At 40.9% G+C, this 27,409-nt stretch overlaps 1 protein-coding gene across 11 annotated transcripts in view; it reads right to left on the reverse strand.

Annotated features, from left to right (window-relative positions):
- Positions 1-27,409, reverse strand: part of LOC141272107 (heparan sulfate glucosamine 3-O-sulfotransferase 3A1-like) — a 291,265-nt gene that overhangs the window by 208,345 nt on the left and 55,511 nt on the right. For 7 of the 11 annotated variants that reach the window (XR_012321970.1, XR_012321973.1, XR_012321967.1 and 4 more), the window contains exon 3: positions 21,780-21,871. The exons of the other annotated variants lie outside the window; for them this stretch is intronic. The gene's annotated coding sequence lies outside the window, so the exon portion shown is untranslated. The remainder of the gene's footprint in view (positions 1-21,779; positions 21,872-27,409) is intronic. 11 annotated transcript variants of the gene reach the window in all.

Below are 27,409 nucleotides of genomic sequence, written 5' to 3' on the forward strand. Positions count from 1 at the left end.
GCCCGCTCAGTCCGCTCCTGTATGTTTTTGCCATAGACCCGTTTTTGAGGTCACTACAGGAGTGTGACTTTCAGGGAGTGCCGGTCCCCCACTGCTTGCCTCTGACTGTTGTCGCCTACGCGGATGATGTGACGTTGGTGATATCTGATCCTCATGAGGTGCGGATGCTATCGGCGGCAATCAGAAGCTACTCGGAGGCCTCTGGGTCTCTGGTCAATCTTGAAAAGAGTCAAGCTCTGTGGACATTGGATTCTGAACCAGGCTTTGATCTGCCACAGTTTGCCAAAGCCTCCACCCATATTAAGATCCTAGGGGCTAAATTTGGGAGGGATGATAATGGCAAGCTAAATTGGGAAGAGAAATTGGAAACCGGAAATGCAAAGGTTCAGCGATGGAAGAACTGGAGGCTGACCTACAGAGAAAGGGTCGCTATGTTGAAGACTTACTTGGTTCCCGTCTTCTTGTATGTCTCTGTTATTTTTCCTTTGCCAGAATCTTTCTCGGCGAGGCTCCTCAGCCTGTTCTTCCAACTCTTGTGGGGGAATAGGTTGAACCCAGTAAAAAGAGGGATTACTTACCTGCAGCGGAGAGAGGGTGGGCTGGATATGCTAAATCCGAGGGTCTTCTTTGACTCCATGTTTCTGAAAGTTAATTTTGGTAACCTGGATTCAAGTGCCCTGTGGGTAAATAGTATCAGGGATTGGATATTGCCTTTTGCAGAGTCTTGGGTGCGAGGCGGCAGTCTCAAGAGGAGGAGATGGACAGGTGACCACCTCCCCCAGTATCTGGAATATGGTCTCAGGTGTCTGAAGAAGTGGGGAGCAGAGAAGTATGAAATTGAGAATAAGACCAGGAAGGACCTGTATGTCAGGATATGCCGGACTTTCTTTTGTGTGCAGCCTGCACTGAGAGACTGCACAACTACCACCTTACTGGAAAGTCTGAGGTTTCTCAATGCAGCGAGACTCCCAGCTAAGTTTTTTGACATCGCCTGGCTGTCGCTACATGGAAGACTATATGTTCGGGGTAACCTTAAGTACCTTAGTGTGTCAGATCGAATGTGTCCCCTGGGCTGTCAGCAAGAAGAGACAATGACACATTTTATAACGGAGTGCTGGGGCGGGAGGAAAATATGGGAGGAAATATCTTGTAGGATAAAAGTCCCAAGATTGCTGACCCTAAAATACCCAGATATCATCTATGGTGTCCCATCTCCTGTAAGTAACATTGACCGGGGGACCATGTATCTGATAATAACAGTCATAAAATACTATCACTGGCATACGAGAACCCGCATCTCCATCAGCAGTGAACCCTTCCATCATACCGCAGCCGTGAGCCTGATCCTGTCTGAATTGAGGTGTATAAAATGTCTAGAGATCAGGAAAAATGGTAAAAACAAAACATTATGGAGGAATGTACATATGGATTAATATGGATATACAATAACAAATCAATTTTTTTGGGTTAATCGTTTCATTTTTTTTTTTTTTTTTCCTCTCGCCCTATTTCGAGAGCAATGGACTTGAGCTAATTCTACTGTAATATTTTTATGTTATTAGATTTCTATTGTTTTTGTTTCTGTTGAATGATTATGGTTTTGCTTTTGTTTTTTTGATCGGATTGTATTGTAATATGTACTGTTTGTTTTTTACTAATAAAAATTGCCCCCTATGTACAAGAATATAACTGCTATAATACTGATCCTATGTACAGGAATATAACTACTATAATACTGCTCCTATGTACAAAAATAGAACTACTATAATACTGCCCCTATGTACAAGAATATAACTACTATAATACTGCTGCTATGTACAAGAATATAACTACTATAATACTGCCCCTATGTACAAGAATATAACTACTATAATACTGCCCCCTATGTACAAGAATATAACTTCTATAATACTGCCTCCTATGTACAAGAATATAACTACAATAATGCTGCCACCTATGTACAAGAATATAACTACTATAATACTGCCCCTATGTACAAGAATATAACTACTATAATACTGACCGTATGTACAAGAATATAATTACTATAATACTGCCCCTATGTACAAGAATATATCTACTATAATACTTCCCCTATGTACAAGAATATATCTACTATAATACTGCCCCCTATGTACAAGAAAATAACTATTATAATACTGCCCCCTATGTACAAGAATATAACTACTATAATATAACTACTATAATACTGCCCCTATATACAAGAATATAACTACTGTAATACTGCCCCCTATGTACAAGAATATAACTACTTTAATACTGCTATGTCCAAGAATATAACTACTATAATACTGCCCCTATGTACAAGAATATATCTACTATAATACTGCCCCTATGTACAAGAATATATCTACTATAATACTGCCCCCTATGTACAAGAATATAACTACTATAATACTGCTATGTCCAAGAATATAACTACTATAATACTGCCCCTATGTACAAGAATATAACTACTATAATACTGATCCTATGTACAAGAATATAACTACTATAATACTGCTCCTATGTACAAAAATATAACTACTATAATACTCCCCCTATGTACAAGAATATAACTACTATAATACTGCCCCTATGTACAAGAATATAACTACTATAATACTGCTCCCTATGTACAGGAATATAACTACTATAATACTGTCCCCTATGTACAAGAATATAACTACTATAATACTGCCTCCTATGTACAAGAATATAACTACAATAATGCTGCCACCTATGTACAAGAATATAACTACTATAATACTGACCCTATGTACAAGAATATAATTACTATAATACTGCTCCTATGTACAAGAATATAACTACTATGATACTGCTCCTATGTACAAGAATATAACTACTATAATACTGCCCCCTATGTACAAGAATATAACTACTATAATACTGCTATGTCCAAGAATATAACTACTATAATACTGCCCCTATGTACAAGAATATAACTACTATAATACTGCTCCCTATGTACAGGAATATAACTACTATAATACTGTCCCCTATGTACAAGAATATAACTACTATAATACTGCTCCCTATGTACAAGAGTATAACTACTCTAATACTGCTCCCTATGTACAAGAGTATAACTACTATAATACTGCTATGTCCAAGAATATAACTACTATAATACTGCCCCCCTATGTACAAGAATATAACTACTATAATACTTCTATGTACAAGAATATAACTACTATAATACTGCCCCTATGTACAAGAATATAACTACTATAATACTGATCCTATGTACAAGAATATAACTACTATAATACTGCTCCCTATGTACAAGAATATAACTACTATAATACTGCTCCTATGTACAAGAATATAACTACTATAATACTGCCCCTATGTACAAGAATATAACTACTATAATACTGATCCTATGTACAAGAATATAACTACTATAATACTGCCCCTATGTACAAGAATATAACTACTATAATACTGCTCCCTATGTACAAGAATATAACTACTATAATACTGCTCCTATGTACAAGAATATAACTACTATAATACTGCCCCTATGTTCAAGAATATATCTACTATAATACTTCCCCTATGTCCAAGACTATATCTGCTATAATACTGCTCCTATTTACAAGAATATACCTACTATAATACTGCTCCTATGTACAAGAATATAACTACTATAATACTGCCCCTATGTTCAAGAATATATCTACTATAATACTTCCCCTATGTCCAAGACTATATCTGCTATAAGAAAAATGAAAAAAATCGCTGCACTGCTGTGTACAGGTGCACAAGTAGGGGCCGAACCCACTGATATATAGAAAAAGCCTTGGCACTCAAATATTCAAAGCAGTGAAATTTTTATTTGCAGTCCATAAGCATAAAAAACGTTTCTGTCATAGTGACCTTCATCAGTTAACTGCAAAATGTAGAACAATGTAAATACATTGGCATAACAGTGTTACAATTATACAATTGTCAATTTCAGTGTTAAATAAAATCCCTGAACCGGGATAAAAAAGTGGGGGGGGAAGACAAAACATGGATAAAACAAACGGAATAAATGAGTAGGGGAAGGGGAAGGGCCTAAGTGGAAGGGCGGATGGCTAACTATATGTAACTAGAAGTTAGGCATGGGGACCTACCGATTTCAGTATATTGTGGGGTTTGGATGGACTATTCCTTATGGGAAAAATGTTGAGCACCACCTGGGGATAAAAGAATAGTTGAAGCTTAGGTGAGCATATACTGTGGTACCTCGAGTGTGGAATAGTTCATCCAAACCCCACAATATACTGAAATCGGTAGGTCCCCATGCCTAACTTCTAGTTACATATAGTTAGCCATCCGCCCTTCCACTTAGGCCCTTCCCCTTCCCCTACTCATTTATTCCGTTTGTTTTATCCATGTTTTGTCTTCCCCCCCACTTTGTTATCCCGGTTCAGGGATTTTATTTAACACTGAAATTGACAATTGTATAATTGTAACACTGTTATGCCAATGTATTTACATTGTTCTACATTTTGCAGTTAACTGATGAAGGTCACTATGACCGAAACGTTTTTTATGCTTATGGACTGCAAATAAAAATTTCACCGCTTTGAATATTTGAGTGCCAAGGCTTTTTCTATATATCAGTGGGTTCGGCCCCTACTTGTGCACCTGTACACAGTAGTGCAGCGATTTTTTTCATATTGATTGATTTCCGGTCCGCTTGCACACTGTCGGGAGATGTCATCCTCCACTTTCTCTTATAATGCGGATGAAGCCACATCTATTTTGGCACAGAGCACCATACCAAGTGATTTACTAAGGGCACCTCCAGGGGAGACAAGGGGACGCGATTTGGAAAAAGAGCAGCGACACCTTATCAACCTTGAATTGCACTGCGCCACGTTAACTGAATATCTGAAGGTACAACGGATTCCAAGAGGCCTGAGAGTACCACTGAGACCCACCCTCTTCTCTGACGTACCAGAATACTGCAGTAAGTTCGAACAGATCCTCAATAAGTGTTCGTTTGATTTAATGATCCTGACTGTAGATTCCTTGCACAAAGCGATTACATCCACTAAGGACCAGATCAGGAATATAGAGACTCAGTTGAGTACCCTGGCCAGTCCTGAAGAGTGGTCTGCATTACAAGCAAAAATCAAGATTAATACCGACCAACATAGGCGAGATACCGAATTGAGGAAGAGGAACAAGTTTCAGAGAGACACCGAGGATTACGACCTTAATAGAGTCTATAGATGGCAAGGCAAGGGTGGCAACACCCACAAATTCACACGCTCCTCTACAGACTTTTCTTCATCGGGGTCAGAGGCAGAGAGGAGAGACCATTTCACAAACTCTTCTCATTTTTTAGGACTTCCACGGAGACAACAACGAAGAAGAAAACGAGGAGAGGCGGGCAGCACAAGAGGCAACACAGAATTCACCAGGGTGACCCGGTCCCAAACACAACCTCGCTGGTGGTAAATATTTCCTCTAAGACTCTAACCAACACCCAATTATCTGTGTTACAGAAAGGCCTGTCCTTTTGCCCAACAGGGAGGTATAACACCTTCCAACTAGACATGGAGCTGCAACGCTTCTACCGCTCCCTGAGACTTAAAACACATTTCTCAGGGACAGAATTCCCTCCTACACGAGACCTAACCATCCCGACGACTAACCCTGACGTACTGATCACATCTAAGAGCTTAGGTCTAGCCAACAAGAGTACTTACAGACCTCCTCATGGCTCTCATGCCCTAGAAACCTTCATTGGGTTTGTCGACACAGCATTTAGGGATCTACGCTCTAGGGTAGACAGAGGGAAACTCCACTACGAGCCCAACTTATCTGCACTAGATCAACAGGCGCTGAATAGCCTCAAAGATGACAAGGATTTAGTCATAAAACCGGCAGACAAAGGGGGCGCCATAGTGATTATGGATAAGGACCAATACATTCAAGAGGTAGATCGCCAGCTTAGCGATACTACCACCTATCTTCAACTCTCACAGGACCCCACCAGTCAGTTAAGTAATCTCATCAAGCCTATGGTCAGTCGACATATTGAAGCAGGAACTATTGACACCAAGACAGGGGAATTTCTCAATAAAGTACATACTATCATTCCGGTATTCTATGTATTACCGAAAATACATAAAAACTTGACAAATCCCCCTGGACGACCAATAGTGGCTTCAACCAACTCTATCTTTTCTCCACTATCTAGATTTCTTGAAAAAATAATTACACCATTGATACAGAGAAGCCCATCTGTTCTCTTAGACACAGGTGCATTCCTCAAGACACTGTCTGACTTGGGACAGGTCCCCACCACTTCTCTGTTAGTATCCTTTGATGTGAAGAGCCTGTACACTTCAATACCACATGACCAGGGCATCCACGCAGTGAAGGCCCTCTTAATTGAATCAGACATTGACCCTCGGGTCATTGAACTAACAATTGATCTACTTACCATAGTACTCACCAAAAACTACTTCTTATTCCAGGACAAATACTATCTGCAGGTCAAAGGCACCGCAATGGGCTCAAACGTAGCGCCTCCATATGCCAATTGCTTCATGGCAGCCTTTGAAAACCTTATAGTATACACCCACCCACTCTTCCAGAAGCACTCTTTGCTCTGGAAAAGATTTATGGATGATATCTTTTGCATCTGGAATGGTCCCCTGGAAACACTTGACACCTTTTACAATCACCTCAATTCAGCATGGCCAGACTTGGGTTTTACCATTACTCATGACCATCAGAGAGTGAGTTTTTTGAACACTGTGGTCATCAAAGACGGAAATGGCTTACTCACTACAGATCTGTATTCAAAACCCACTGATCGCAACGGACTATTACATTACTCTAGTAACCACCCAGTACACATCAAAAAATCCATTCCTCAATCACAGTTCAAGAGGGTGGAAAGGATAGTATCAGATCCTGACATTCGACAACGAAGGTTACAGGAGATGGGCTCCAAGTTCATAGCAAGGGGTTACCCTCCATCCACCTTACAGTCCCAGCAAGCGGGTCCTAATAGACCTCGCCCCGACAATTCTGAGCGGATTCCATTCATCCACACATATCACCCCTTCGCCTATACCCTTCATAAAATCATCCGCAAGCATTGGAACATCTTAGGCACTGCATATCCATCCATCACCAGTTTCCAGAAACCGTTTATGCCCTGCTTTAAGCGTGCCCATAATCTCAGAGACTCCCTAGTACGAGCAGACATTGGCAGCACTAAACTGGGACCTAACCAAAGATTCCTCCAGAATCCCAGAATGGGAACTTTCCCATGCCTTCAATGCAGACAATGCAGCAACGTCCTAAAAGGTAGTACAGTTTATCATCCTCATACGGGCAAGCAATACAGTATTAAGGGCTACTACACTTGTGAAAGCTCCTACGTGATATATTTAATCAAATGCCCGTGTGGCATGATATACGTAGGAGAAACCACACAGCCTATTAGGGATAGAATCTCAAAGCACAAGTCCACGATACGTTGTAAAAATCTACTATTACCCATTCCCTACCACTTTATAAACAACGGACATAACATTTCCCAACTGAGGTTTCAGGTTCTGGAACAAGTTCAACAGCCACGGCGTGGAGGTGATCGTATCCACCTCCTCAAACAGAGGGAGGCACATTGGATCCACAAACTGGAGTCACTTTCCCCCAAAGGGCTCAACAGGGAATATGACCTTCTCTCCTTTACCTAGCCAGTATTGTAGGATCAAGAGTGCAGGGGCTTCCTGTACCTCTCACAAAAGTCCCGAAACCATACATTGAGGGTCACAAGTGGGCATATAGAATGGTATATACACATACATTTATATATAGGTAAGCTTTGTATACTGTTGGTTGTGCCACTTTTAAGTGATAATGTGTGGAAGAGGTCTAATGCACTCTGCCCGTGTTTGTACTATACACATCGCGTATGCCATGTTGTTACCATAATCTGGAACCATACATAGGTCTCGGCTATTGCACTGCCATGTATGTAATTTAACAATGCTGATCTCTATTATTTTTATTTACAGATGTTCCTCTCCCTGGTCCTCTCCTCTGCCTCCTCCCCTCTCCGTTTCCAGACTACATCCTCATAGCGCAGATTACCCCTTTCTGTGCGCTGGAATGCAGACACTACAGCCTTGGAACGCAAGCGCTACTGATGAACGTCACTTCCGGTGACGTCATCCAATTTCCGGTTCCTCTCTTTCTGTCTCCGCGTATAGCGGTCACACAGGCGATAGTTGCCCCCTATTTAAAGGACCCCTCCTCACAGCAGGCCACAACAACAAGCGGTGGATACCGCGCTGTGGAGCCTGCCAAGTCACCTCACACTAAGGTAATTACCTATCATTTTTTCCACACTCGAGGTACCACAGTATATGCTCACCTAAGCTTCAACTATTCTTTTATCCCCAGGTGGTGCTCAACATTTTTCCATCCAAACCCCACAATATACTGAAATCAGTAGGTCCCCATGCCTAACTTCTAGTTACATATAGTTAGCCATCCGCCCTTCCACTTAGGCCCTTCCCCTTCCCCTACTCATTTATTCCGTTTGTTTTATCCTTGTTTTGTCTTCCCCCCCACTTTGTTATCCCAGTTCAGGGATTTTATTTAACACTGAAATTGACAATTGTATAATTGTAACACTGTTATGCCAATGTATTTACATTGTTCTACATTTTGCAGTTAACTGATGAAGGTCACTATGACCGAAACGTTTTTTATGCTTATGGACTGCAAATAAAAATTTCACTGCTTTGAATATTTGAGTGCCAAGGCTTTTTCTATATATCTGCTATAATACTGCTCCTATGTACAAAAATATAACTACTATAATACTGCCCCTATGTACAAGAATATAACTACTATAATACTGCCCCTATGTACAAGAATATAACTACTATAATACTACCCCCTATGTACAAGAATATAACTACTATAATACTGCTCCCTATGTACAAGAATATAACTACTATAATACTGCCCCCTATGTACAAGAATATAACTACTATAATACTGCTCCCTATGTACAAGAATATAACTACTATAATACTGCCCCCTATGTACAAGAATATAACTATTATAATACTGCCCCCTATGTACAAGAATATAACTACTATAATACTGCTCCTATGTACAAGAATATAACTACTATAATACTGCCCCTATGTACAAGAATATAACTACTATAATACTACCCCCTATGTACAAGAATATAACTACTATAATACTGTCCCCTATGTACAAGAATATAACTACTATAATACTGCCTCCTATGTACAAGAATATAACTACAATAATGCTGCCACCTATGTACAAGAATATAACTACTATAATACTGCCCCTATGTACAATAATATAACTACTATAATACTGACCCTATGTACAAGAATATAACTGCTATAATCTATATATCTGCTAGCTATATCTGCCCTGTACAACCTTCTCCACCTCCCTGCTTCTAAAACTAAATGATATTAATAAATATTTATTTAGGTTTAAAAATCTGTTAGTTTGGAAATGTTGAACTCATGACCACAAAAGTGTCACAGGCATTTTCATATAACCAGTCTTACTGAAACTTATTTAGTCTTTTGAGTAAAGCAGGGAGATTAGTCTAGACTCCAAGGGTTTGTTAATGTCTCAACATTAACCCCCTCAAAGGAGAAATGGACATTCCCAAGGTGTAAGCCAGGAATGGTAGTTGGAAAAGCATGGGTCAGGGCATATAGAGTTCCTTTGTTAAAGGAAGGGAAGTAGAGGTCAGGATCGGCAGCAAACAAAAAGATAAGGTCGAATAAATCAACTAGGACTAACAAACCTATTGTCCAGGAACTGAGTTATGGGGCAAGGTCCTGAGACTGAGAGACTGGACATTAACGATACTAGGAGCCATTGCATGCATGGCCTGGTGAACCGGTGGATTGTTAACCTGTGGATATATGGTAGGACGGACAGATGCCACATCCCAGCGAGAAACTCTCTGCTACCAATCATGGAGGTCATTTTTTCCTATTTTGGTATGTGTGTGTGCTTCAAGCGTTTACCCTTATGGCTCTCCTAATGAATCCATTTTGGTTGGAACTGAACCCTTTGAATTAATTTTTTGTTTAGCAAACTCAAAATTCCAGAAGATCGGTTTGTCACAGGGTTGAGTAACCGGCCAAGACAATGCCTTCTTCTTATCCTAGCATGACCCTTCCATGTTCTTCCTGGAGAGTTTGCAATATTTGTTTGATGGGAACGCACCTCTAACTCTCCGCTCTGTTAGTGATTATCCTCCACTTGGAACATCTGAGAGTGATTTCATGGTTAGAAAAGGCCCAAACAAAGAAAGTACCAATCTCGTAGAGTGCCGGAAAGTGGATGAGAGAGAGCCAGGCTGAGCTGAAACCTATAAGACTTCTGCAAATTTGTTTACAAACCCAAGGGACAAGTCCCAGAGTCAATCACTTCCAAGGTTTTCTCTAGAGAGGCAGAAAATCCCTGTCAGACTTTATGGTCGTTGCCTTCAACTGCCTTTGGATCTGTCACCGTGTATTAAAATGAACATGCTTCTTATAGAATAGGGCTGGAATACTCACTAAGAAATTTATGTAGAGTCTAGTGTACAAGGGAAAGAATGCCTAATTTTTGCATCACACCTCATGATGCAGAAAATGCACATAGAATTAAAATAAAATTCTAATCATATTAACATAAATGATACAGTAAACATTCCTCAAAAACTATACTTAAAATGATACACATAACATAATGCTGCCTTCTTCATATATTATTATGTCAATTACAAAACTGCCCCTATGTACAAGAACATAAATAGTTAATACTGCTCCTATGCACAAGAATATAACTACTATAATACTGCACCCTATGTACAAGAATATAACTACTATAATACTGCCCCTATGTACAAGAATATAACTACTATAATACTGCCCCTATATACAGGAATATAACTTCTATAATACTGCCCCCTATATACAGGAATATAACTTCTATAATACTGCCCCCTATATACAGGAATATAACTACTATAATACTGCCCCCTATATACAAGAATATAACTACTATAATACTGCTTCCTATATATAAGAATATAACTACTATAATACTACCCCCTATGTACAAGGATATAACTACTATAATACTGCCCCCTATGTACAAGAATATAACTACTATAATACTGCCCCGTATGTACAAGAATATAACTACTATAATACTGCACCCTATGTACAAGAATATAACTACTATAATACTGGCCCTATGTACAAGAATATAACTACTATAATACTGCCCCCTATATACAGGAATATAACTACTATAATACTGCCCCCTTTATACAGGAATATAACTACTATAATACTGCCCCCTATATACAAGAATATAACTACTATAATACTGCTCCCTATATATAAGAATATAACTACTATAATACTGCCCCTATATATAAGAATATAACTACTATAATACTGCCCCTTTGTACAAGAATATAACTACTATAATACTGCCCATATGTACAAGAATATAACTACTATAATACTGCCTCTATGTACAAGAATATAACTACTGTAAGAGGGCCGTCGGACATGTCCTTGAGGGGAGATATGTGTCGCTGAGGTTGGCAGATTCAGTGATGTGAAACCGGGAAAGCATGCTCCAGCACACATAGTGCAGAGAGGGTTAATAGGGCGTATAAGGGGCCGTTTTTTTCGAGCAGTCATAAGAGATGGGGGGAGGGATTGGCTGCTCACATATCCCCTTTGTCCTAAATGGTGTTGCTCAAGAGCCGGGGGCTGACACCCGATATTCGCACTTCGGCGTTAATTGGGAGTTGTTATATCGGGTCACCAAGCTCAGAGGGGAGGTAATGGAGCATTTACTGGTGCCAGGGCCGTACAGGCGCAGGGTGTTAGATATGGCCAATACATATGTGTTATGTGGTCATCTGGGGGTCGAGAAAACCCAGGAAAGGATCCTCCGGAGGTTCTATTGGCCCGATTGTCACCGAGAAGTTGTAAATTTTTGTAGGTCATGTCCCACCTGCCAGTTGACCTAGCCCACTTCCGTAGCCCCTTAGTGCCGTTGCCAATCATTGAGTTGCCAATTGATCGCATAGCCATGGATCTAGTGGGACCCCTGGTCAAGTCCGCCAGAGGACATCAGTATATCCTGGTGGTATTGGACTATGCTATGCGGCATCCGGAGGCCGTGCCACTACGTAATGCCTCTGCCAAATGTATAGCCCGGAAGTTGATCCACATCTTCTCTAGAACGGGGTTGCCCAAGGAGATCCTCACAGACCAAGGGACTCCATTTATGTCATGGGTGATGAGGGAGTTGTGCAAAACCCTGCAAATCACACAACTCAGGACTTCAGTCTACCATCCCCAGACAGATGGCTTAGTGGAGAGGTTCAATAAAACCCTGAAGGCTATGTTAAAGAAGGTAGTAGAGAAAGACGGCTGGGACTGGGACTGTCTACTACCGTACCTTCTGTTCTCTATTAGAGAAGTCCCGCAACCCTCTACTGGGTTCTCCCCATTTGAACTGTTGTATGGCCGACACCCCTGCGGACTTCTGGACATGGCAAAGGAGACCTGGGAGGCGGAGTCTACACCTTACAAGAGTGTAATCGAACATGTGGCCCAGATGCAAGAGAGGATTGCAGAGGTGATGCCTATTGTGAAAGAACACCTCCTCAAAGCACAAGAGGCACATTCGAGAGTGTACAATAGATCAGCGAGGGTGAGACATTTCAACCCTGGGGATCGGGTACTAGTGCTGGTACCTACGGTGGAGAGCAAGTTCCTGGCCTAGTGGCAGGGCCCCTATGGAGTGGTTGAAAAGGTTGGTGACGTCAACTATAGGGTCCACCAACCAGGGAGAAGGAAGCCCTACCATGTGTACCACGTCAACCTCATTAAGTCGTGGCGAGACAGGGAGCCTGTGGAAGCTCCGTGTTTGATAACAAAGACTGAAACCAATGTGGAGGAAGTCAAGGTGGCAGAGTCGCTGTCACGTGCCGAGAAGCAACAATGCCGGGATTTGCTACAGCGGAACAAGGACCTATTCTCGGATCTACCGGGCTGTACTCAGGTCATAGAGCATGAGGTACTTACGGAGCCGCATGTCCGAGTGAATATGAAGCCATATCGGATTCCTGAAGCCCGCCGAGAGGTGATCTCGAAGGAGGTGAAGCGCATGTTGAATCTGGGGGTCATTGAAGAGTCTAAGAGTGGCTGGTCCAGTCCCATAGTCTTAGTGCCGAAACCAGATGGAGAGTGGCTCTTCTGCAATGACTATAGGAAACTGAATGAGGTCTCTAAGTTTATTTTGTACCCAATGCCCAGGGTAGATAAACTAATTGAGAGGCTAGGGCCGGCCAGGTACATCACGGCCCTTCACCTCACAAAAGGGTATTGGCAGATCCCTATGTCTCAAGAGGCCAAAGAGAAGACCGCCTTTTCAACACCAGATGGGTGTTTCCAATACACCAGAATGCCGTTTGGGTTGCAAGGAGCACCAGCTACCTTCCAGAGAGCCATGGACCGGATCCTAGCTCCCCACAGGAAGTATGCAGCGGCCTACATGGATGATATTGTGATCTACAGCCAGGATTGGGGAAGCCATCTGAGTAAAGTCCAGGCTATATTCGATGCTCTTCGGAAGGCGGAGTTTTTCATCAACCCGAGGAAGTGTGCCAAGAGCTTGGAGGAAGCCAAGTAATTGGGCTATGTCGTAGGCAGAGGCGTGATCAAGCCCCAAATAAATAAAATTGACGTGATCCAGGGTTGGCCACAACCTCTCTCAAAAAAGCAGCAGGTAGCCGCCCCTTTGACAGACCTCGTAAAAGAGACAAAGTCAGTTATGGCTAAGTGGACTCCAGAAGCGGAGACGGCTTTCCAGGAACTAAAGCAGGCTCTGTGTAAACAGCCAGTGCTGGTGGCTCCGGATTTCTCAAAAGAGTTTGTGGTTCAGATGGACGCGTCAGATGTTGGACTGGGTGCTGTCCTATCACAAGAGGTGAACGGGGAGGAGCACCCGATAATGTATTTAAGCCGGAAGCTGACATCTTGTGAGAAAAATTACTCCATAGTGGAGAAGGAATGTTTGGCCATCAAGTGGGCCCTGGACACCCTAAGGTATTACGTCTCAGGCAGGAAGTTCAGACTGGTATCAGACCATGCCCCACTAAGACGGATGAGCGAGAAAAAGGGGAACAATACTCGAGTAACCAGATGGTTCCTAGCCCTTCAGGATTTTAGCTTCCGTGTAGAGCATAGGCCTGGGAAACTGCATGCAAATGCTGACGCATTGTCGAGGGTCCACTGTTTATTAGCGGAAGGTGCCAAGTCCCCCGGCTTTAAGCAGAGGGGGGGTATGTAAGAGGGCCGCCGGACATGTCCTTGAGGGGAGATATGTGTCGCTGAGGTTGGCAGCTTCAGTGATGTGAAATAGGGAAAGCATGCTCCAGCACACATAGTGCTGAGAGGGTTAATAGGGCATATCAGGGCCGGTTTCGAGCAGTCATGAGAGATGGAGGGGATTGGCTGCTCAAATATCCCCACCCCAGGGCGTGTGTATAAAATGGAGACCAAGTGTCTCATTCAGTGACCGTGGCTGAAGGTGTGGAGACCTCCAGAGTGTTTGTGCCCAAAAGTACACTGACCGTGAGCGGGCGAACCCGCCATATTGTATGGACTGTTTATTTTCTGTTTTTGTTACACTGTGCCGGACAAGGCTTTCTTTTGTTCTTCTGAAAGTGCGGTTAATGCAGCATAATAAACCTGCCTTGGACATTTTAAAGAGACAGTGTCCTGTGCCTACCTCAAAAGCGGTTGAGTGAGTACATAACCCCTACACTACTATAATACTGCTCCTATGTACAAGAATATGACTACTATAATACTGCTCCCATATATAAGAATATAACTACTATAATACTACCCCCTATCTACAACAATATAACTACTATAATACTTCCCCTATGTACAAGAATATAACTACTATAATACTGCCCCTATGTACAAGAATATAACTACTTTAATACTGCCCCTATGTACAAGAATATAACTACTATAATACTGCCCCTATGTACAAGAATATAACTACTATAATACTGCTCCTATGTACAAGAATATAACTACTATAATACTGCCCCTATGTACAAGAATATAACTACTATAATACTGCCCCTATCTACAAGAATATAACTACTATAATACTGCCCCCTATGTACAAGAATATAACTAGTATAATGCCTCTCCTATGTACAAGAATATAACTAAAAAAATACTGCCCCCTATGTACAAGAATATAACTAGTATAATACCTCTCCTATGTACAAGAATATAACTACTATAATACTGCCCCCTATATACAAGAATATAACTAGTATAATACCTCTCCTATGTACAAGAATATAACTACTATAATACTGCCCCCTATGTACAAGAATATGACTAGTATAATACCTCTCCTATGTACAAGAATATAACTACTATAATACTGCCCCTATGTACAAGAATATAACTTCTATAATACTGCCCTCTATGTACAAGAATATAACTACTATAATACTGCCCTCTATGTACAAGAATATAACTACTATAATACTGCCCTCTATGTACAAGAATATAACTACTATAATACTGCCCCTACATACAAGAATATAACTACTATGAGACTGCCCCTATATGCAAGAATATAACTACTATAATACTGCTCCTATATACTAGAATATAACTACTATAATATTGCCCCTATGTGCAAGTATATATCTCCTATAATACTGCCCCTATGTACAAGAATATAACTACTATAATACTGCTCCTATGTACAAGAATATAACTATTTTATTCCGCTCCTATGTACAAATATATACCTTCTGTATTAGCATATAACTAGCAGAATTTAGGACTATACACAGCTGAGGTCTATAGGCGATATATAGATCCAGTTGATGGTCCTAGTAATGCCCTCTATGTACGAGAATATAACTACTATAATACTGCCCTCTATGTACAAGAATATAACTACTATAATACTGCCCTCTATGTACAAGAATATAACTACTATAATACTGCCCCTACATACAAGAATATAACTACTATAATACTGCTCCTATATACAAGAATATAACTACTATAATACTGCCCCTATGTACAAGAATATAACTACTATAATACTGCCTCTATCTACAAGAATATAACTACTATAATACTGCCCCCTATGTACAAGAATATAACTAGTATAATACCTCTCCTATGTACAAGAATATAACTACTATAATACTGCCCCCTATGTACAAGAATATAACTAGTATAATACCTCTCCTATGTACAAGAATATAACTACTATAATACTGCCCCCTATGTACAAGAATATAACTAGTATAATACCTCTCCTATGTACAAGAATATAGCTACTATAATACTGCCCCCTATGTACAAGAATATAACTAGTATAATACCTCTCCTATGTACAAGAATATAACTACTATAATACTGCTCCTATATACAAGAATATAACTACTATAATACTGCTCCTATGCACAAGAATATAACTACTATAATACTGCCCCCTATGTACAAGAATATAACTAGTATAATACCTCTCCTATGTACAAGAATATAACTACTATAATACTGCAGCTATGTACAAGAATATAACTACTATAATACTGCTCCTATGTACAAGAATATAACTACTATAATACTGCTCCTATGTACAAGAATATAACTACTATAATACTGCCCCCTATGTACAAGAATATAACTAGTATAATGCCTCTCCTATGTACAAGATTATAATTACTATAATACTGCCCCTATGTACAAGATTATAATTACTATAATACTGCCCCTATGTACAAGAATATAACTACTATAATACTGCCCTCTATGTACAAGAATATAACTACTATAATACTGCCCTCTATGTACAAGAATATAACTACTATAATACTGCCCCTACATACAAGAATATAACTACTATGATACTGCCCCTATATACAAGAATATAACTACTATAATACTGCCCACTATGTACAAGAATATAACTACTATAATACTACTCCTATGTACAAGAATATAACTACTATGATACTGCCCCTATATACAAGAATATAACTACTATAATACTGCCCACTATGTACAAGAATATAACTACTATAATACTGCACCTATGTACAAGAATATAACTACTATAATACTGCTCCTATGTACAAGAATATAACTACTATAATACTGCTCCTATGTACAAGAATATAACTACTATAATACTGCCCCCTATGTACAAGAATATAACTAGTATAATGCCTCTCCTATGTACAAGATTATAATTACTATAATACTGCCCCTATGTACAAGAATATAACTACTATAATACTGCCCTCTATGTACAAGAATATAACTACTATAATACTGCCCTCTATGTACAAGAATATAACTACTATAATACTGCCCCCTATGTACAAGAATATAACTACAATAATACTGCTCCTATGTACAAGAATATAACTACTATAATACTGTTCCCTATGTACAAGAATATCACTACTATAATACTGCCCCTACATACAAGAATATAACTACTATGATACTGCCCCTATATACAAGAATATAACTACTATAATACTGCCCACTATGTACAAGAATATAACTATAATACTGCTCCTATATACTAGAATATAACTACTATAATATTGCCCCTATGTGCAAGTATATATCTCCTATAATACTGCCCCTATGTACAAGAGTATAGCTACTATAATACTGCCCCTATGTACAAGAATATAACTATTTTATTCCGCTCCTATGTACAAATATTTACCTTCTGTATTAGCATATAACTAGCAGAATTTAGGACTATACACAGCTGAGGTCTATAAGCGATATATAGATCCAGTGGATGGTCCTAGTAATGATTGACAGCTATCTCTCCTGCACAGTCATATGGGGAGCACTGCCATTCACTGGTAGGACCGCCCACTGGACTCCTGTACATACAAACACCAGAGAATTCAATGAAGAGTTTGAATATTAGGCCACGGCCCCACTATCAGTATTTGATCAGTGTTCGGTCAGTATTTTTTCTCAGGAGTGGGAGCCAAAACCAGGAGTGGGTGATAAATGCAGAATTGGTGACTTGTTTCTATTATACTTATTCTGTGATTTTTCTTCACCTGGTTTTGTCTCCCACTTCTGAGAAAAAATACTGACCGAATACTGATAGTGGGACCGTGGCCTTACACCAGAAATCAAAATCTTTAATGTTTGTGCAACAATTGGTGTCATCGGTAATAATGTGTGATGGTGATGGAGGCCATGCCCTCTCCCACCTCACGCCACCTTCTATTCTCAGTGGCCACATGAGTAGAAAGTCTCAAGCTTTAGTGTAAATAGGAGGAGCATTCATATTTCCTTATATCCATACAGTAGGTTGGTTTCTTTGGCCACAGGTTTTCTTTGTTTCCGCCACAATGTATAACATGTTAAATATTTAAATTAATTTCAAGAAGGGGACATTTTATGCAAACCTCATCTTCTCTCCTCTTGGCTGACTCCCATCTTTCACTGGGCAAAAAAAAACCAAAATGATTAAATCAGAATTACCGGAAATTCCCTTCATGGACGCCGCCGAGCGGCGGACCTGGTCACTCGGAAAATGACTAATGAACGTCGTTTGTTGTGTCAGTGGCAAGTAATGCATTTCTCGACTCTTCACGGTTGGCACTCTTGGAATATTGGCCTTTTATTTCTTTTCTCTCCCTCTGTCATTGTTTCTGTGTTGTACTCAGATCTGTTAATTTAATTAAATCTTCACTATCGAAAGGTCCATTAAAGCCGGTCATGTGTGAAGATGTCTTGGTTCTCGAATGCATAAATGGCATACACAAGTCTCGCAGTGTCTACATCTCTGTTAAAAAAAAGAAGTCCTTAACAGAGTTTCCCGCTCCTGTTTGTCCTTTAAGGAAATGCTTCTTGTCAATTGGGGTCTTGTGTGTCAGTGTGACTTGTGTCTGTGTGACCATAACTGGCAAACTTAGGCACCGACATTAGGCACATTTACCATGAACAGAGAGGCGGCCATATGAGGGACACAGGGTGGTAGTAGTGGCGAGGGGCTGTAGTTCTCCCACACCCTGGCCTTCCACAAAAAATAAGTAATGTCCTGTCTGCCTTGTAGTTTGTGTGTACTGTACAACACTCACGTTTGAGCTTGGGGGTCCCTCTAGTCCTGCGATCCCAAATCCAGCAGCTACCACACATGTAATCACAGACTCTGTTTTCTTTTGTAACAGTCCAACTTTAGTCAACAACTTCACAGTTTCCATAGCAGATTCACTACCGCACAAATTCAATTGCTCATCCTGAGCTCGCTCTTCGTCTTCTGGTGCCCTAGGCCCCTGAATTACTCTTCCTATCTTCACAGCTCTTATGCTTCCTGACCTCACTCTTCTGCTGCTTCAGCATCTTATCCGGCTCCCTTAGGAAGGAGAAAAAGGCATCTATTCCATGCCTGATTCGGGCTCTAGGCCCCGGATCTCCTGTGAGTTACCATTGAACAAATTTGTGGCTGTCTGCATGCTGTCTCTCCTTTCCGTAAATGTGCTTCACGTATTTCTCCAGGCCCTCTGGCCTAATCTGCTTCTCCTCAGATCTTTCCTCTCCACCACTCCCTTAAATGTTGCGACAATCACTGCTTAACACTATCTGAACTACACCAGGAAGTACTCCTTCTATTTTTCACTTCACTCGCCCTCCCATCTGGGAAATTGTACCTAATAACTATAACTTTACCTATTACTTACACTACAGTGCCCCCTACTGAACTCCCTGTTCCTAACTAACCTTATCATCTCAGTCCTAATTTCCTATTCTTTCACTATGTTTTTACATTATAAAACATATTTTTATTATTCAACATTACTGTACATAATACCATTATTAAAGTCCGGTCAATACCCACATAACACACAATAATGTTTTATCAGGAAGGGATGAAGAGCTTGCACAGGCACCAACACACTCTTACAGCTTCACATTGACTTCCTCTCCATTCACTTTCGAAAATAGGGGCACATGTTTGTTTGTCCTTTTTTCACAAACTTCTATAAAATTGAATAGTGAGAGTTGCGCATGCGCAACCACTTCTCCATTCACATCAGTGCAAGACAGGGCATATCCTCGAATAAGTTGCACGTCTCAAAAGTGGACCCGCATATATCAGGTGTGGATATCTGAGATGAGAATATCTCTTCAGTTAACCAGTTGACATTTTTTTTCTCAAAAGTGTTAGTGACCAGTTTTTTGGTATGGGTTTAGTTTTTGAAGCCCCGACCAATCAGTATTCATTGGCTAGAAGGTGTGGGAAAAAGTAATACGTAGTGCTAATGTGTAGATTACCTCTCTCCAGAACGGAATGAAAATTATCTCTCTAGTGCCACCTTTTGGAGGTAGCATTTCTGTAAATCAGTGTTCCATCCTGTGACGAGCCACATTCCGACTAGACATGTCCAGCCTCACCCAATTCACTTGTATTCCACGTCTAGTTGGCACGTGACTGCATGTATGCAAATCTAAATACTTATAGTCATGCGACTGCCGGTATCGGAGAATCCTCACAGCGCAAAGTGCGCACTGTGAGGATTCACAAGTCTGCAGTCACATAGAGTGACCGCAAACATGTACCCTAACACCGGACAACCCCTTTCAGGGTGAAAGATTGACTTACAGGGTAGACACCTCCAGTTGGCGGCACTAGCAAGATAGCTGACTTCCATCCAGGAGAGTGAAAATTTGCATGTCAAGCATTGCCAATACGACTCAGTAGCCAGTAGGCCTCATTAAGAAGGGCCAATATCTCCCTCATTAGAGCGGCCATTTAACTTAGCGACCATGTAATATATAGTTGACACAAGTCCTTTAGAACAGGAGCTGCTTTCTGCTTTGGCACAGAAAGTTTGTGTCCTTACTCCCCACTATGGCTTCTTTCTTGTCCAGATTAGACACGTCCTTTAATCCTCCTAAATCTCACAGAACCCTCACAGAAACCCTTGGGAGGCTCTCAGAAAAAGTAGGGATCTCCTCCAACCATAAAAGTCAGCCAATGTCCCGGCTGCTACAGAAGCCTCCCGGAACCACGAAGAAAGCAGCACTTCCTTGAGCTTTTTCATTGCAGTGAAGCTAAGACCAGCATCCAGAATTGCGTTCTGGGGGCAGAAATGGGGCTTCAATGTGTCTTGTCTTACTCCAAAAGCCTCAGCTGCCTGCAGTTTTGACTTTTGCCAGGATTATTTTGGAAAAATCAGGGTAGTCCTAGCAAATGGGGTCTATGCATGGCCAAAAAATTAGGGGAATGTCGTCCAGATTTGAGTCTTTCACTGGACAGGAGTGGGACCTAAATGATCCTCCAGTGCCAACAAGAATGTTAGTAAATATGAATGGGGTATGGTGATAAAATATCAGAAAATAATTTTATTAAGTTGGAAAGTATTTAACCAACCATGAATTAGCGATGGATTACAGGTTGGCTTAATCCATTTTTTCCCAATCTGCAGCCCAGCCATACATATCATCGCTTAGGTCTATTGTGACATCTGACAATAGAGTGTCTTGAAGACGGACTCTGAGCAGTTACTGGAACGAGCATCTGAGAAATAAGATTGCGATCCACAGTAAATGCAACTGTATGAACAAAGGATTCTTTATCGAAACTGATTGCATCCAGACAAGCGTTACCTGCCGTCTCCACTGCACAACACGAGACATGTTGTCTCTCCTTCCATCATCTTCTACACTGGAGCTGTTCTGATTTATTCAGTCCCAGATGCCTCGAAAGAAGTAAACATATTGGTCAAGTCCTGGCGCGGAGCCTTTAATTGGCAAAACTATGGCTTACGAGTTACTCAAAGGTGCCCCAAGGCTACCGCATCTGTTTAGGATCATTTCTGAAGTGGTAATCACCATGCAACACACGGCAAAAAATTTAATTTCAATTTGTTTTTTTTTGTTTTTTCTGAAGTCCCTTCTTATTCCACTGAGGACAGGGCCAAATTTATTTGGCTTTACGTCTCTTCTCTTCGGGCTCCTTGAGCGGTGACATTTTAATGATAAGGCAATAGTTTGATTAGAAGATTTTACCACTGGCTGCGAAACGCGTCCCGGCAAGGCGAGGAAGATGAAGGTGAATGACCCCTTTCATTTCTAATTAAAACTTTTTAATTGCCTCTGAGGCTGGTTTAACAAACTTAAATATAATCTCTTTTTGCTTATGCTTTATAGAAAAGAAGTGACGTGAGGGGTTTTAACAATTATAGTTTCCAGTCTTGAAATGTGCAATGTGTATTAATGAGCGAAATAATATACTGTACATTCAATTATTTTTAGAGGAGGGTGTCCTCTAATAAGCATTTTACAGTAGTGCATTATATGTATCTTGTAATTTTTCTCTTTTATACTCCAGAGCTGTACTCACTATTCAGCTGGTGGTGTTATTGTGTATTATACATTAATCTACTTATCTTGTACTGATCGTGAGTTACATCCTGTATTATACCCCAGAGCTGCACTCACTATTCTGCTGCTGCAGTCACTATGTGTGTACATTACTTATCCAATACTAATGTCACACTAGGTATAGAGAGAACCTAGTACATAACGATGGGGAAAGGGGAGGGAGCCCTACAACTAGGGAAAGGGAGAGTGGAGACCCCTTAACAGATCTAAACAACAAATCCTAACTCCCCTATAGACTCTAAATAGGTTCTGCATCTATTGCCAAGCAGGAAACCTGGCCCTAGCTGACCCTAAGGCTAGACCCTAGGTAGGGAGCATTACTAAATGCTGGAAAACTGCAGGTGAGACGAAAAGGCATAACCAGACTTTCAAAATGGCCCTCAGGGGTATGGAAAGCCATTTTCCATTCTTCCCCCTCTCTGATTCTAACCATATTTTAGGCTCCCCTTAAATCCAACTTGGAGAACACTTTAACTCCCACCATCTGGTTGAATAAATCCAGAATCAGAGGAAGAGGATACGGATCTCAGACGGTAATTTAATGCAATTCCCAGAAATCTAAGCAGGGATGGAGACCCCCATCTTTCTTCTTAACAAATAAGAACCCTGCCGCCACGGGCGAAGAGGAGGGTCTGATATGTCCCTTCTCCAGACTCTCAGCAATGAAATCCTTCATGGCTTGTCTCTCGGGCCCAGAAAGATTGTACAGTCTGGGCTTGGGTAGTTTAGCTTTGGGAATCAGATTAATGGGACAGTCATAAGCACGATGAGGAGGCAACTCCTGACACCCCTTCTCAGAAAATTGGTCCTCAAAACCAGACAGAAATGCAGGTAAGGTCTCCGTAGAGACTGCAGAAAGAGAAGTCCTTAAGCAGTTTTCATGACCGTAATCTCCCCACTCCAAAATTTCCCCTGAATTGCCAATCCACTACCGGATTATGTTTCACCAACTAGGGTAGACCCAGTACAACAGGAGTGGGAAGACCCTCCAGGACATAACAAGGAAGGGGCCCCAACCTCAGTCTTATGTCATGTACAATCTGTGTCAGACATCTCTGAGCAAGTGGCGCTTAGTCAATGGCATAAATGGGGATAGGTTTAACCGCTTCCCGACCGCTCACTGTAGATAAACGTCCGTGCTGCCTGGGCTCTGTGCAGCGCGGACATTTAAAAACGGTGGGTGGTCTCGCAGCGCTCAGGACCCCCAGGGTCCTGCAAGCGCTGTGGGAGCGGTGCAGAGCGATAGCTCTGACAGGGAACATCATCGTTGCTCTCATCGTTGCTCTGACAGGGAACATCAGATCTATAGTGATCGCGGCATATAGAAGACAGCAGGAGGAGAGGGGGTCGTCCACTTACCTCTCCGACGACCCCTGATTCCTTTCAGGACCTGACGTTGCTATGGCAGCTGGAGGTCACATGACCGCCTCCAGCTCTGCCATATATGGTGTCCTGCCTGGCTCAGCCTGCAGCCTGCAGCTGAAGCCTGGCAGGAGACTCTGACTGTGAAAGTCAGTGAAGATCTCATGTAATGTAATATATGTCTATTACATTACATGAGATCAGGGATCAGAAAAATAAAAATTAATGGCCCATACAGGGACTAAGTAAAAATGTAAAAAAAAGTTTAAAAAAATGTTTTAAAGCTGTTAAAAAAAAATACAAAATAAATTAAAATAAACAAATAAAATATTAAACTGATAAATCCATATATTTTTGCAAAAATAAAAAAAGTACACATATTTGGTATTGCCGCGTCCGAAACAACCCGAGCTATAAAACTGTCACACTAATTAACTCCTTCTGTGCACACCGTAATAAAAATAAATAAAAAACGGAGCAAAAAAGTATGCTTTTTCCTCATATCGCCAAACAAAAAGAGGAAAAATATGCGATCAAAAAGCAAAATGGAAATAAAAATGGTACCACTGAAAACGTCATCTTGTTCCGCAAAAAACAAGCCTCCATACAGCTCCATCAGCCTAAAAATAAAAAAGTTATAGTGCTCAGAATAAAGCAATGCAAAAAAAATATTTTTTCTATAAAATTGTTTTGTGTAAAAGCGCCAAAACATAAAAAAATATACAGTACGTGTAGTATCGCTGTAAACGTACTGACCCGAAGAATAATGCCGCCTTATCACTTTTACCACAAGCAGAACGGCATAAAAAAAAACCTCAAAAAACAATTCCTGAATTGTTGGTTTTTGTTAATTTTACCTCCCAAAAAACGGAATAGAAAGCGATCAAAAAATGTCACGTACCCAAAAATGGTACCAATAAAAATGTCAACTCGTCCCGCAAAAAACAAGCCATCACATGACTCTGTCGGCCGAAATATGGAAAAATTATAGCTCTCAAAATATGGCGATGCAAAAACTAGATTTTGGGAAAAAAAAGCATCTCTTAGTGTGTGACAGCTGTCAGTCATAAAAACCCGATATAAATCTGGTATCTCTGTAATCGCACCGACCCGAAGAATAAAGTAATCTAATCAGTTATATCACACGAGGAACGGCGTAAAAAAATAAATAAAACCAATTCTTCACCTGCTACTGATTTGTTTATTATGTCTACCAAAGATCGCAGTAAGGCTCTGCTCACATTTATCCTGCGCTCTGCGCTGAGCACTTACGCCAGAGTTTCCGTGTAAATCTCTGAAATATGTGATTCAGCCGGAACCCATGACGGAAGATTCCGTGTAATGAGGCAGATATAGGCCACTGTGGATGCCGTCTGGCCTGTGATCCCACGGTGTCATTTGTTTTAGGCGTGCATAAAAGTGCGGTTGGCCACAGTTTTGTGCACTTCTGAAAAAAAGGACACCGCTAAACAGAGGCCAGACGGAGTCCAGAGTAACTCTGCTGCCTCATTACAGTGAATGGATCCCGCAGGGGTTTCATCTGAATTACATCACTTGGAAATTTAGATGGAAACCCCGATGTAAGTGCTCAGCCTAGAGCGCCGAATAAATGTTACGTAAAATGTTCCCAATAAAAGCTTCAACTCAGTCCTGAAAAAAAGCTAGTCCCCACTCAGGTCCGTCATCTGTTAAAAATATTCCAAGTTACTGGTAGCAGAAAGGCTCTGGAAAAGCGAAATGGCCCTTGCCCCCCAAAAGAAATTCAGAAAATTTTGTGCTCCCAAATCCAAATGCCTATTTTACAATAATTTGTTCTCCAATTGTCAAATAGCACTCCGTCCCCCCCAGATCTCGCCGTATGGCTAAGCGGTATGATACAGCCACATATGGGGTATTGCCACTTTTAGAAGAAATTGTGTGACACATGTCGGCACCATTTTTAGCCATTGCCCTGTGTGAAAATGTAAAATCTGAGGGTAAAACATTTTTTTGTGGTAAAAATATAATTATGCTTTTTTCATTGCCCAATGGTATAAATTAAAAAAATAAAAAATACTCACTACTTCACTAGATGAATTCCTTGAGAGGTGTAGTTTACAAAATGGGGTCACTTGTGGGGGTTACGGCATGTCAGCGACTCTTCAAATGTGACATGGTGTCTGCTGCCTATCCCAGCCAACATAGCGCTCCTTTCTCTTCCGAACCCTGCCGTACACCAAAGCAGTGGTTTTCACCCACATATGGGGTATCGGCGTGTTCAGGAGCAATTGCACAACAAATTTCATGGTGCAATTTATCCTGTTACCCTTATGATAATGCAAAATTAGGGAATGAAAAACATTTTTTGTGGGAAAAATGTGAAAATGTTATTTTTATGGCTCAATATTATAAACTTCTGTGAAGCAGCTAGGGGTGCAAGGTGCTCACCACACATCTAGATAAGTTCCCTAAGGGGTCTAGTTTCCAAAATGGTGTCACTTGTGGGGGTTTCCACTGTTTAGGCACATCAGGGGCTCTCCAAATGCAACATGGCGTCCGCTAATTATTCAGACAAATTTTACATTCAAAAAGTCAAATGGCGCTCCTTCCCTTCCGAACCCTGCAATGCACCCAAACAGTGGTTTTCCCCCACATATGGGGTATCGGCGTGTTCAGGAGAAATTGCACAACAAATTTCATGGTGCAATTTATCCTATTACCCTTATGATAATGCAAAATTAAGGGATGAAAAACGTTTTTGTGGGAAAAATGTGAAAATTTTATTTTTACAGCTCAATAATATAAACTTCTGTGAAGCACCTGGGGGTGCAAGGTGCTCACCACACATCTAGATAAGTTCCCTAATGGGTCTAGTTTCCAAAATGGTGTCACTTGTGGGGGGTTTCCACTGTTTAGGCACATTAGGGGCCCCCCAAATGCAACATGGCGTCCGCTAATTATTCAAACAAATTTTACATTCAAAAAGTCAAATGGCGCTCCTTCCCTTCCGAACCCTGCCGTGCGCCCAAACAGTGGTTCGCCTCCACATATGGGGTATCAGCGTGTTCAGGAGAAATTGCACAACAAACTTCATGGTGCAATTTATCCTATTACCCTTATGATAATGCAAAATTAAGGGATGAAAAACGTTTTTGTGGGAAAAATGTGAAAATTTTATTTTTACAGCTCAATATTATAAACTTCTGTGAAGCACCTTGGGGTTCAAGGTGCTCACCACACATCTAGATATGTTCCCTAAGGGGTCTAGTTTCCAAAATGGTGTCACTTGTGGGGGGTTTCCACTGTTTAGGAACATCATGGGCTCTCCAAACGCAACATGGCGTCTGCTAAATATTCAGACAAATTTTACATTCAAAAAGTCAAATGGCGCTCCTTCCCTTCCAAACCCTGCAGTGCGCCCAAACAGTGGTTTTCCCTCACATATGGGGTATCAGCGCGCTCAAGGGAAATTGCACAAAAAATTTTGGGGTCCATTTTTTCCTGTTACCCCT

Source organism: Phyllobates terribilis, unplaced genomic scaffold (assembly GCF_046119375.1).
Source record: "Phyllobates terribilis strain yellow unplaced genomic scaffold, ASM4611937v1 Scaffold_5__5_contigs__length_657084704, whole genome shotgun sequence".
Lineage (NCBI taxonomy): Eukaryota > Metazoa > Chordata > Amphibia > Anura > Dendrobatidae > Phyllobates > Phyllobates terribilis.